We start from the raw sequence: 12,819 nt of genomic DNA on the forward strand, positions 1-12,819 counted from the left end.
GAGAATTAAGGGAGATGAATGAGGACATATTCTCATTAGAAAAGTATATACATGAATTAAGGAGAAAGGGAAGCAAAGTTCATATTTGTTTCTTCCACCCACTTAGCATAAAAAGGAAAGAAAGAAAAGGGTTTCATTTTCTTTCTTCTTCCTCACCATTGCCAAAACTAGAGTCTTTCTTCCTCATAACCACAAGCCAAGTTTAGGTTTTCTCCCTAAGAGAAAACTAAATTACAAGAAGGAGCCTTCAAGGTGTACCCTTCCAAGCAAGAGAAACCAAAAGGAGTAGCTCTCTTCTTCCTCTTCACCAAGGGTACCATTTCCTTAAGGATTTACAAGTGAACACTAGGTAAGCTTCCCCTCACCTGTGGTACAATAGCTCATATGTTTTTTCATGAAGATAGAGTGCTTAAAAAGAAACCTAGGGTTGTTTTATGGAACTTTCGGCCAAGACAAAAGGAAGAGGCTAAGAAATTTAAACTAGATGTGCTTATTATTTTCCTTATGACATGTATCTTATGTAGGAGGTTAATCTAATGTGTTCATACTAGAATGATTAATTAGAACTTAGATCCATGAACCTTAGACTCTCGGCCAAGCATGAACAAGAGGACTAGGTAAGCTAAAGACTCCAACTAAACGTGCTCCCTTGTTCCGGTGTTATGTACCCTATGATAATGTTGTTATTAACTTTTCCTCTTACTTGTATGTTGATTTAAACTCCATTTTATGCTCATGAATATCCGGCCATGGAAGAATAAAAGGCCTAGGAGAGTTTTAAACCCAAAACTAAGCATGCTATGATTTTTCCTAAGACAAGATATGAAGCTAAGATGTTATGCCATGATTGTATGTTGGTTTTGAATTCTATTTCATGCTTGTAAAGATTTGGCCATGTTGAGATTTGAGGCCTAGGAAAAGTTTAAACCAAGTCTAAGATGCTCATGACCTTCTTGATGAAATGTTATGAAACTAGTTTGATGTTCCTATGGTTGCTTATTACATAGAAATTTGGCTACATGTAACTTTCGGACACACTAAGTTTTAGGGCTAGGATGCTTAGATTTTTAAACTAAGTTTACTCATGTTGTTTCTTGTAATGATGCCATGAAAATTGTGTAAGGTTTCCATGCTTTTAACCCACATGAAAAACAATTCCATGCTCACATGTTTCGGCCACCATGGGTTTAAAGGCCTAGGAAATTTAGAACACAACTTAGAGATGCTCATGATGTTTCTTGTGATAAATGCTATGAAATGTAGTTGTGTTTTCCTTGCTCTTATGCCACTAGAAACCTAGTTTCCATGCTCACATGTTTTGGCCACCATGGGCTTAAAGGCCTAGGAAATTTAGAACACAACTTAGATATGCTCATGATGTTTCTTGTGATAAATGCTATGAAATGTAGTTGTGTTTTCCTTGCTCTTATGCCACTAGAAACCTAGTTCCTTGCTCACATGTTTCGGCCACCATGGGATTAAAGGCCTAGGAAATTTAGAACACAACTTAGATATGCTCATGATGTTTTTTGTGATAAATGCTATGAAATGTAGTTGTGGTTTCCTTGCTCTTATGCCACTAGAAACCTAGTTTCCATGTTTAATATGTTTCGGCCACCTTGAGTTAATGGGTTTAGGAAGTTTAGAACTTGAACCAAATGTGCTTATGATGTTCCTCATGAAATGTGTAGGATATTGGCTTAAGGTTCAACATTTTCATGCTACATGTAACCTAGAATAAGGCCTTGCTAGGGTTCGGCCATGATAAGGTTAGAAGCTTAGGGAACTTAGAACCCAAATTAAACATGCTCAAGTTGCTCCTTATGAAATATGATGTGATATGAGTTTAGGTTTACATGTTTGCATGTTTCTTAGAACTTGATTGCTCTTTATGAAGGTTTCGGCCATGAAAGAATTAGGAACCTAGTAGAGCTTAAAAATTTAGGTTAACATGCTTATGATCTTTCTTATGATAGGATATGAAGTTATCATGAATTTCTGATGTTTGTATGTTGTTTAGAATTCATGTCCCTACTCTTGACTTTCGGCCATAAAAGGTTTAGTGACCTAGTTGTGCCTCACATGCCATGTTATGAAATAAGAGATGTTATTTAAATGATTCCATGTATGATTATGTCTTTGTATGATGAGTGATATGTTCATTATGTATGCTTATGACCCATGCATGTGCTATGTGCCCAATTATGCATGTTTTATGATATGATAAATGACATGTCCATTATGTACGTTTATGATCCATGCATGTGCTGTGTGCCCAAATATGCATGCCTTATGATGTGATAAATGACATGTTCATTATGTATGCTTATGATCCATGCATGTGTTGTGTGTCCAAATATGCATGTTTTATGATATGTTATGAAATATGATATGCATGAAATGATAAGAATTATGATATGTATGACATGCTACTTTACTTTATGTATGGCTTGTACCAAGGGTGGCCTCCATAAGCGCCCCGGGTCGATGGACTAAGAAATGGGCCTCGTTAGGGATGGGCTCCTAAGTGACCCTAGGTCGATGGACTAAGAAACGGGCCTAGTATGTATGCCTTGTATGATTCAAGACTTGCTACCTTGGACCTACATAGGACGCGCGTATTTATGTATGTGGTACAAGCCGGGGCCCTAATCATGTTGAGATTATGTTTAAGTATGTATACTATAAGTTTTCAAAAGACATGTGGAATATGTTTCATGATACATGATTAGGAATTTACCTTGTATATACGTTATGATTATGCCATGATATTTATGATGATGTTATGCTATATCAGGACACATTTGATGATTATGTTATATATGCCATGATACCTTATGCTGGTTATGTTACGATATGCCATGATATGTTGCTTGATATGATAGATTTGTTTCCATGCATTATGACTTATGATTTTGATATGCTATGCGATTCTTTTTGTGAGTAGGAAAGGAACTTACTGAGCCATGAGTGCTCACAGCTTACTTTCTTGTACCGCAGATAAAGGCAAGGAATGGATGTACTAGGGGAGCAGTAGGAGGGGCTAGAAGGATGTGTGTGGAAGTGGTTGGCTAAATGGAAAGACCTGCTTTTGTTTAATAAGAAATATGCCATGTTATGTTATTACATTATGACTCCATGACATTAGTTATGTGTTAAGTATTATGATTCAAAAATTCATGTTAAGTATGCTATGTGGTTTATATGTCCATGGTGATTTTAAAGTAAGGAAAAGTTTTAAATTCTCTAAGTAAGACTTCCGCTATAGTAAGTAAGTATGTATGTCCAAGTAACCGTCGCCTTAGCAGGAGGGCGGGGCGTTACAGTTTGGTATCAGAGCCAGGTTTAGCCTTTTCACTACACATATGTCAAGCCTCCATCCTGCCGCTCCAAGTAAGATTCTACAGGCTTAAATTAATTTTTGTTTTGTTTTGTTTTGTTTTGATGCTTTAATATTATTCATGTTTATTTATTCTTTGATTTAGTTTAGGTATGCATGATGGTAGGATAGGAATAGTATTGACCTTATGATAGTCGAATAGGAATAACGATAATTTGTTGCTATTTAATGAAGATAAGCATGGCTAGGAGACGCACTACCCGAGTGGACGAGACAGTAACTCCACCAGATCTGACTCAGGTAGTTACCGACCTCCAACGTCAGATCACGGAACAACAACAGCTGATCACGACCTTGATGGGTCAACAAGGAACTCCTACCACCCTGCCAGTGATTCAGAACGCAGTGCCCATCGTGCCAATAGTTGCACCATTACCACAAGTAGCCCCTGCCCCAGTGGTTCGACAGGAGACCTACTTAATACAGTGGCTGAGGCTGAAGCCGGAGAACTTCTCGGGTACTTGCGAGCCGTGGGATGCCCAGGCCAGGTTCAAGACGGTAGAAAGCACAGTGGAACTACTGGACTGGCCTAAATCAGAGAAGATCAAATGCGTATCTTTCTACTTCTCCGGAGATGCGAGAATGTGGTGGGAAAGAGTTAAAGCTAAAAGGCAAGTTAATCTGATGAATTGGACGGACTTCGAGACAGAGTTCTTTGAAGAGTTCTTCCATACGCAAGTGACGAACCGGTATTACGACGAGTTCACCGAGTTCCGGCAAGGTGATTTATCAGTGATCGAAGCAGTAAAGCGCTTCAACCGTCTAGCACGCCTTTGTCCCGAATTAGTGCGTACAGAAAGAGAAAGGGTCCGACTGATGCTGAAGATGCTTTGACCCGAGATAGCACTGAATGTGGCCGGCGGAGTTAATAGACCGCACACTACAGAGGAATTAGTCAGCAGCGCACTGATTACGGAACATTATCAGAAAGCAATGAATGAGAATAAAGGTCAGACCCGAGCTGAAGGACAGAAATCCCAGAGTACTAAACCAGGCTGTAAAGGAACTTCTATCGGAAAAAGAAAGCAGTGGGACAATGCCAAAAGTGGGTCAGTGAATAAGCAACCGAGATACCCCTAGTGTTCTATTTGTGGGAAGTTGCATTCTGGGATGTGTCATAAAGGTACGAGAAAATGATATAATTGTGGACAGGAAGGACATTTGGCCAGAGACTGTCCTACTCAATTCCAGGCACCATTCCAGCAGAATAATCAGAACAAGAGTGCCCCTTCACAGCTACACCAGATGCAAACTACTATAGAAGGGACTTCGATCAGCCAAGGGAGATTGGAAGCCCCGCCAGCGACGATGAATGCCAAGGTTTTCGCGCTTACTAGTGAAGATGTGGCGAACGCCTCTTCTATCGTTACAGGTCAGCCGCCTATCTCTAGCCAACATGCTAATGTTTTATTTAATACTGAAGGCGAACCATTGGTCGAATCTATCGGGAAACCGAGAAACATTTCGTGTCATGGGGTCGAGACTATGTCCGGGCGACTCTCCACCCTGACCATAGCACCCACCCTATTCGACAATATATTAGAGAAGCAAATCAGTGACCAAAACCTCCAAAGGATTAAACAAGAGATCTTAGAAGGAAAGAATGATGGATTTCATACCGCGGACAGCGGAATATTATACCTCAGAGATCGATTATGTATTCCCGAGGACCCCGAGTTGCGAAGGAAGATATTAGAAGAAGCTCATTCAACGCCCTATGCAATGCATCCGGGATCCACCAAAATGTACCAGGATTAGAAAAAGAAATTCTGGTGGTCCGGTATGAAAAGAGATGTGGCTCAGTACATTAGTGTCTGCCTGACCTGTCAGAGGGTTAAAGCAGAACACCAGAGGCCTGGAGGATTACTGCAGCCTGTCCAAATTCCGGAATGGAAATGGGAGGATATCTCTATGGATTTTATTTCAGGATTACCCAAGACAACAAACGGCTATGATGCTATATGGGTAATCGTGGATAGACTAACCAAATCCGCCCACTTTCTGGCAATTAAGATGACTCATTCAATTGAGCAACTGGCTCAATTATATGTCAAGGAAATCATTAGACTACATGGGATTCCTAAGACCATCATCTCTGACCGAGATGGTCGTTTTGTCTCACATTTATGGGAATGTGTTCAGAGGGCTCTTGGCACGAAGCTATTATTCAGTACTGCTTTCCACCCTCAAACCGACGGACAGATAGAGAGGGTGAACCAAGTGCTAGAAGACATGCTACAGGCTTGTGCCTTGGACTTCAAAGGAAGCTGGTGCCGATATTTATGCTTAGCAAAATTCGCTTACAACAATAGCTACCAGACTACTATTGGGATGGCACCCTACGAGGCTCTGTATGGTAGGAAATGCAGATCGCCTATATGTTGGTATGAAGGCGGGGAAATGAAAGAGATGGGATTTTAAACAGAGCTTATTGATAACACCACCCGTGTCTTAAACCAAGCCTGGGCATCCCAGATCGCCTATATGTTGGTATGGTGCTCTCTAGTGTCTTAAACCAAGCCTGGGCATCCCAGGGCTTAGTCGTGCCTGAAAAGCTTTCTGGCTTCAGCTTTAGCCACTGCATCAGGTATACTTCTTGTCTTCTTGGTGTTGTGGCGACTTCTAGGGCGGCTGGTGGAACCTCAGTCACCACTGGAGTCTCCACATTGATAGCTGGAGGAGTGAGAGGGACTGACTGCTGATTCACCATCAGATTGATGATCACTTGTTGCTACTCTGCTACTTGTCTCTGGAGTTGAGAAACAACTTTGGAGAGATTAGGCTCAGTTGTTCTAGGCTCTTCGTTCTCCTGAGTTCGGTTCTTAGTACAAAAGGTACGGGGGTGTCCTCTTCTTGCCATCTAATTATACAGAGAGAGAAAAACTGAAATCGTATCTATTCTTCCTAGACATACATATAAAAAAATAGGAAAAACCAAACAAGAACTTCTTATCTTACTTAAACACATAAGCAAGTATCTTAAAGAATTTCTCTATACTACAAATAATAAGGAAAAGCATAAAGAAAGTATAAATACATTCTTACTTGAAGACGACAAGGCTGATGTTGATGTGTGTGTGATGCTGGAGAATAGGAACTGCTCTGATACCAACTGAAACACCCCACCCTCCTCACTACTGGTCTATGAGGGTGGATCGCTACTTGACTACTAACTTTACTTAATTAGAGTTATTCACATTTAAAGATAAACACATAAACTCTCTAAACATGCAACTGATAGCAACGGAAAACATAAACAACTTATCTCTACATTCTACTCCAGCATATGAGCACAACTAAAACTATACTTCAATCTAATCATGCTGAAATATATGTATTAATCTGAACATGCATGCAACCCTTATACAACTCAGATAATAGGTCTAATGTGCATAACAATTTAAATGAAAGAATTATAAATACATAGCAATCTTAATAAATTCTTATGCTAAATCTCAAGGCCTCTATAGTCCAGGCATCACACATCCATCCGCACCTTCTTGTCGTCTTCCTTTGCTATAACTTTTCCTTTCCTTCGTCTGCAGTAAGAGGAAAATGCATCTATAAGTAAAATTACTTAGTAAGCGCTATCTAACTCACAAAACTCGAATATGCAAGTGAACATACTGAAATGGTAAACATGTAAAGCTGCATATCTAAAAGCAAATAACAGTAAGGAAACCAAACAACGTGCTAGCATAGAAGAAAACTAAACTTGCTGATTTTTAAACTTAAGTGAAGCTTGTTTTACTTGTTTAAAAACTTATACTTTAATACTTCAAAATAATAATAAACTTTCTTCTTGGACCTAGGCTTAGTACCAAAGCGCGCTCGCTAATAGAAACTGAGGTAGCGAGCCATCAGTCCTACGAGGGCAAAGACCTCAGTCTTACCAGGGTCGAGACCTTGGAAACAGACACCTGGATTTGTTTAACGACAACCTCGGAAGTCGGGTACTAGCCTCTTAAAAAAATAAAATACTTGTTATCTTTTATTACTTCTAATATATAATGCCTCGGCATTTTAACAAACACCTTATGTGCCAAAATCCCTAAAGTCTTGACTTTGGGATCTACTTAAGGCCTTGGCCTTTTTCTTTCTTTTCTTTATCTTTCTTATACCTTTCTTAAACTTAAAATACTGATAGGGAACTCAAAATCTGGAACTGAAATGCATAATGAAAAATCTTCAGTGCATAACAAAATTGTACGGAAATGCTTAATAAAACTGCACTGGAATGCTTAATAAAACTATGTCAAACTAAAACTGAATGCTTCAATCTAAAACTGCAATGCTAAATAATTGAAATACTGTAACACTAAACCTATCTAAAACTGCCATGCTAAATAATTGAGAAACTGAAATTGCTAGACAATTGTAATATTGCATACTATGCTAATCAAAGTTCTGCATTCTAAGCTAACAAATTCCTTTACTATAATTTCTAAAGCAAATCAAACTTCACAGAACCGAATTAATCATGCTCATAAGTCCTAAAAGAAGTGGTCTAATAAGCACAAAACAAATCTGTACAGCAAACTCTAATATAATTTAAACTTCACAGAAACCAATACACCTCAAATCAAGACAATGACTTGCTGTCTGTCCAAAAGAAAGTTATCAAAATCCAAAACCAACACTTAGAACTAGAACCACTTTGAATTCAGGTTATAACTTTTTAGATTTGCCCACAGGATCACAACTAGATTAAAACCAAGGACACCTTCGATTCCACCTCTAATCACCCTACTATTCCTGGGATCACTCATGAGCAAAAGAGAGATCAGATCATCAGAGGAGTTCAACCAACGTGAGTAAATCAAGTACACCATCGAAGATGAGTCAAAATCTTCCAAAACTGACAAAAATTCTGACAGCAAACGGGAAAGCAATACAGCATTAAAATTCAGGAACCACATGAACAGGAATGTCATTGACTTCTAACTCCGAATACCAAACCTGTCAGGAAATCTATAGGGCAATATGCTGAAGAACCACATTGCGAACTCCTAAAATCCCTAATTCGTTGAGAAGACAGAAACATGATAAGAAACGTCACTGTAAAGAGAACATCAATATTCTAAGTCCAATTCCGACGATAATATGACCAGGAAATATAGAATAAAAAGGAATAAAAGTAGCTCGAATCAATCCTTAAGCAATGCACAAACTGGAGAAAAATTTCTGGAAGCAACAAAAAGAGCGAAACATCATCCATCTTCATGGCATACCAAAGAAACAAAGGAAACACCAAATCAAACTCGAAACTACCCTTACCGCAGGTGAGTAGCAACATACCTTGCTTCTTGGACTCAAAACCGAGAAGAAAATCTCTAGGGTTTCTGGTTAGCTCGAGCTTTCCGACCTCCTCTTCCGCCTACGTGATCAACTTGCTGAGAGAATTGTGAGAAGGTGAAGAGCCCTCGGATTGGACTCTTGATCGGGCGCCGAAGACAAGACCTAGCCGCGGCTTTGTCTTCCGCCCGAGCTCTGCCGGCGCGAGCGAGAGAGAAGAAGGGAGGGGAAAAGTTAGGTCATGGGCAAATCCAACATCAACTTATCCCTCTTATAACCTAGTATTTCTATTATGGCTTAAGACCCATTCATTATTAATTTGTTCACAAAACACCTGGTGAACACTTGGCTAGCCGAAACCACTTAAGACTTGGGTCGGTCGGAGGTCGCGAGTTCGAAACTCGGCCGAATCTCTTTTATTCCTATTTATTTTCTGTTTATTAACTACTACTTAAATAAATTTCACTCTTCCTTTAATCAACAATGCACGCTTGGGCACTTGGTCAGCCAAGACAACTAAAGGCTTTGCTTAACCGGAGGTCTCCGGTTGGAACCTCGGCTTAATTTCTGCAACTTGTTTCTTTTGGTAAAAATACCACATGAACTCCAAAAATTACATAAAAATACTCTAAAAATTTCTAAAAATCTCTAGAATATTTCTAAAGCATTTCTAAATATTTTTAAGTACTATTAGGACTCGTAACGAGAAAATTTGGTTTATTACATCTTCGGAGACATCTCTTTATATAAAGCTACTCCATGCTGAAAAGGTAAGAAACCTTTCTTGGAGTTTTGCATGCTTAAAACGAGCAAGGATTATTTCGATATATGAAGCTTGGGATAAGTCAAATATATTCTTTTCTTGCGATCCCTTTGATCCCAAGAATATATGCATTCTCTCAAGTCCTTCATAGCGAATTGTTGGGACAACCATACCTTTACTTCTGACAACACTTTGATATTGTTTCTAACTACCAGAAATGTTATCTACGTATAGTACAAGAAATACCACCACGTTTCTATCACACTCTTTGTGTACACAAGACTCATTCGGTTATTAAATAAATCCATAGGTCTGGACTACTTTATTAAATCGGATGTTTGAAGACCTTGAAGCTTTACTTCAGTCCATAGACTGATTGAGCTTACACACAAGATGCTCTTTGCTCTTTGCAATGGACCCTTCTGGTTGCTATATATGGATGTGTTTCTTCAAGACTTCCATTAAGGAAAGTTGTCTTGACATCCACTTGCTAAATCTTATAGTCCATATGAGAAGTAATAGATAAAAGAATCCGAATAGACTTGAGCATGACTACCAGTGGAAAAGTTTCCTTTTTCAACAAGCCTTGCTTTGAAAGTTTCTACCTTCCTGTCTATCCCTCTTTTCCTATTGTAGACTAATTTTCACCCAATGGCTTTTACACCATTTGGTGATTTTATAAGCTCCCAGACTCTATTAGAATACATATATTCTAATTTTGTATTTATTGCTCTTTGCAAAAATGCTGCATCTTTATCTTGGAGTGCTTCGTCATATGTCCGGGGATCAGGTTCATGTCCACCAGGGATTGAGTCCAAAGACTCTCCCAAAACATGAATCTTTTAGGTTGCCTACAACCCTCCCACTATGACGAGGCATTTTCTACAATTGTGTATCATTTGTGATACGTGTTACAATTTCTTGTGATATTTCATCTTGTACAGTTGGTATTAGGTTAGACGTGTCCTTTAATTTCCTTAAGAACAATTTTTACTCATGGGCTTGTGATTCATAGTATAGTCCTTTTCTAAAATTGGGCATTGATGCCAACAATGACCTTCCGATTTTAAGGACTATAAACCTCTTTTCATTTTTCTAGGATAACTTACAAACAAGTGAACTCATGTCCAACTTATCAGTGTCTCTCATGTGCTAGACCACCCAAATCCGAATATGTTTCAGACTAGGCTTACGCCCATTTTGTAATTCTATGGGAGTAGAGAGTTCTGACTTAGAAGGTACTATGTTCACTACCGTTTCCAGTGTATATCCTTAAAATAAATTTGGTAATTTTCTGAATAACTCATTATCAATCTAATTATTCCATAAGAGACTTATACCTTCTTTCTTCTATACCATTATGTTGGGGTGTACCAGGTGTAGTTAGTTGGGATTGAGTCCCGACTTCTGATAAGTGACTCCTAAACTCTCCTAAAAGGTTCTCGCCACTACGATCTCACCGTAGTGTCTTGATACTTTTACTTTGATGTTACTCCACATCAGCCTAGTACTCTCTGAACTAATCAAAGCACTTAGACTTGTGGTGCGTTAAGTAAATGTATCTTTATTTTGAATAGCCGTCTAAAAGAGACGAAATATTCGAAAATAGCCTCTTGCCTGGATAGTCAAAGGTCTACACAAATCAGAATGAACCAATTCTAACACATCTTTAGCTCTATACCCCTTATACTTAAAAACTTCTTGGTTATTTTTCCTTCCAAGTAAGACTCGCAGATTGGAAAGATTTCCACTACAAATGAACCCAAGAGTTCATTGGTTATTATCCTTTGAATCCTACTCAAGTTAATATAACCTAGCCTTAGACTGTCAAAGATGTGATTGGTTCATTTCCGAAGGTTGCTTTCTCTTATTAATGTTAGAAGATGTGTTATTAATTTCCATTTATTGCATCGTGGGAGTTATTGGATTTATAAATTGCCAACCAACGTATCAGAACAGATATCTTTTCTATTTTCTCGATAACAACTTTATTTTCAAAATAGACACAATATCTATTCTTTAATAGTTTAGAAACTGAAATCAGGTTCTTTCTAAACTTAGTACATAAAGACAATTTCTGAAAATCCATATTTTATTCCTCTCAGAGGATAAACACCTCCCACTACAACAACAACTACTTTTGCAGCAGTGCCCATGTAGATGATGATTTTCCTTTCATATAGATGTCGGGTTTCCTCGAACCCCTGCAATAAATTCCAGATATGATCAGTGGTTCCCGTATCTACACACCTGGTACCAGTAGATAATACCACTAAAAATGTATCAACTAATGAATAAAATACACCTATATTGTTCTTAGTTCTAAGAGGACAGTCTACCTTAATGTCCAAGTCCTATTTCCAATCATTATAATTGAGACTACTAAGTCTTTTCTATAGTATAACAACTAAGGGGTTGACAAACATTTTAAATCCTAAGAATCACAAAAATATTTGGTCAAGATCAACTCCTTAAAATCCCCATGTATTTTGTATGCCACGATAGTGTGGATGTATACAAAATCAAAGAGGAGATTTTATCCATTAATTTTATTATCTCGTCAACTTTACTTTATGACGAATAAAATTAATAGTTGATTTGTCTTTAATGAAATATTTGGTCGAAACTTTGAATTTAAAATAATATTGATTCCTCAAAACAATATCATTTAAATTCACTAACACCTCAAACACCGTGAATTATGCATGCCACGAAAGTGTGGTCGTATACAAATTCAAATATTTGTAAGAGGGTTTTACCCATTAATTATCTTGTCAATAAATCTTTATGACAAATAAAATTACCTCAAACACCGTAAATTTTGTATGCCACGATAGTGTGGACGTATACAAAATCAAACATTTGTAAGAGGAGTTTTTCCCATTAATTTTATTTATTTGTCAACCTGACAAATAAAATTACCTCATACACCGTGAATTTTGTATACCACGATAGTGTGGACGTATACAAAAACTCAACATTTGTAAGAGGGGGCTTTAATTTTATTATCCTGTCAACTTATCTTTTTGACAAATTAATAGTTGGTTTTCTTCGGTCACACAAATAATAGCAGTGACTCCAATGGGAAGGATACTATTAGACATGCCTAAGTGTATACCATTACTTGACACTTAGTCCATTAATAAGATTATGTCCCTTCCAATGGGGAAGATCACACGCTCTTGATTAATTTCCTATAGTCATCCAAAATGGAAGTTTGATCTAGTGATCCACAAACAAGCTCATCCGATATGGAGGAAGGCACTCAGAGCCAACGCGCAAGCTTGTTGCATCACTTACAAACCAGTAATGGAGACCGTGGAATTTATTTAAAAATAAATCCCTCTCCCACTTAGTTATT

Source organism: Zingiber officinale, chromosome 6B, assembly GCF_018446385.1.
Source record: "Zingiber officinale cultivar Zhangliang chromosome 6B, Zo_v1.1, whole genome shotgun sequence".
NCBI classification, from domain to species: domain Eukaryota; kingdom Viridiplantae; phylum Streptophyta; class Magnoliopsida; order Zingiberales; family Zingiberaceae; genus Zingiber; species Zingiber officinale.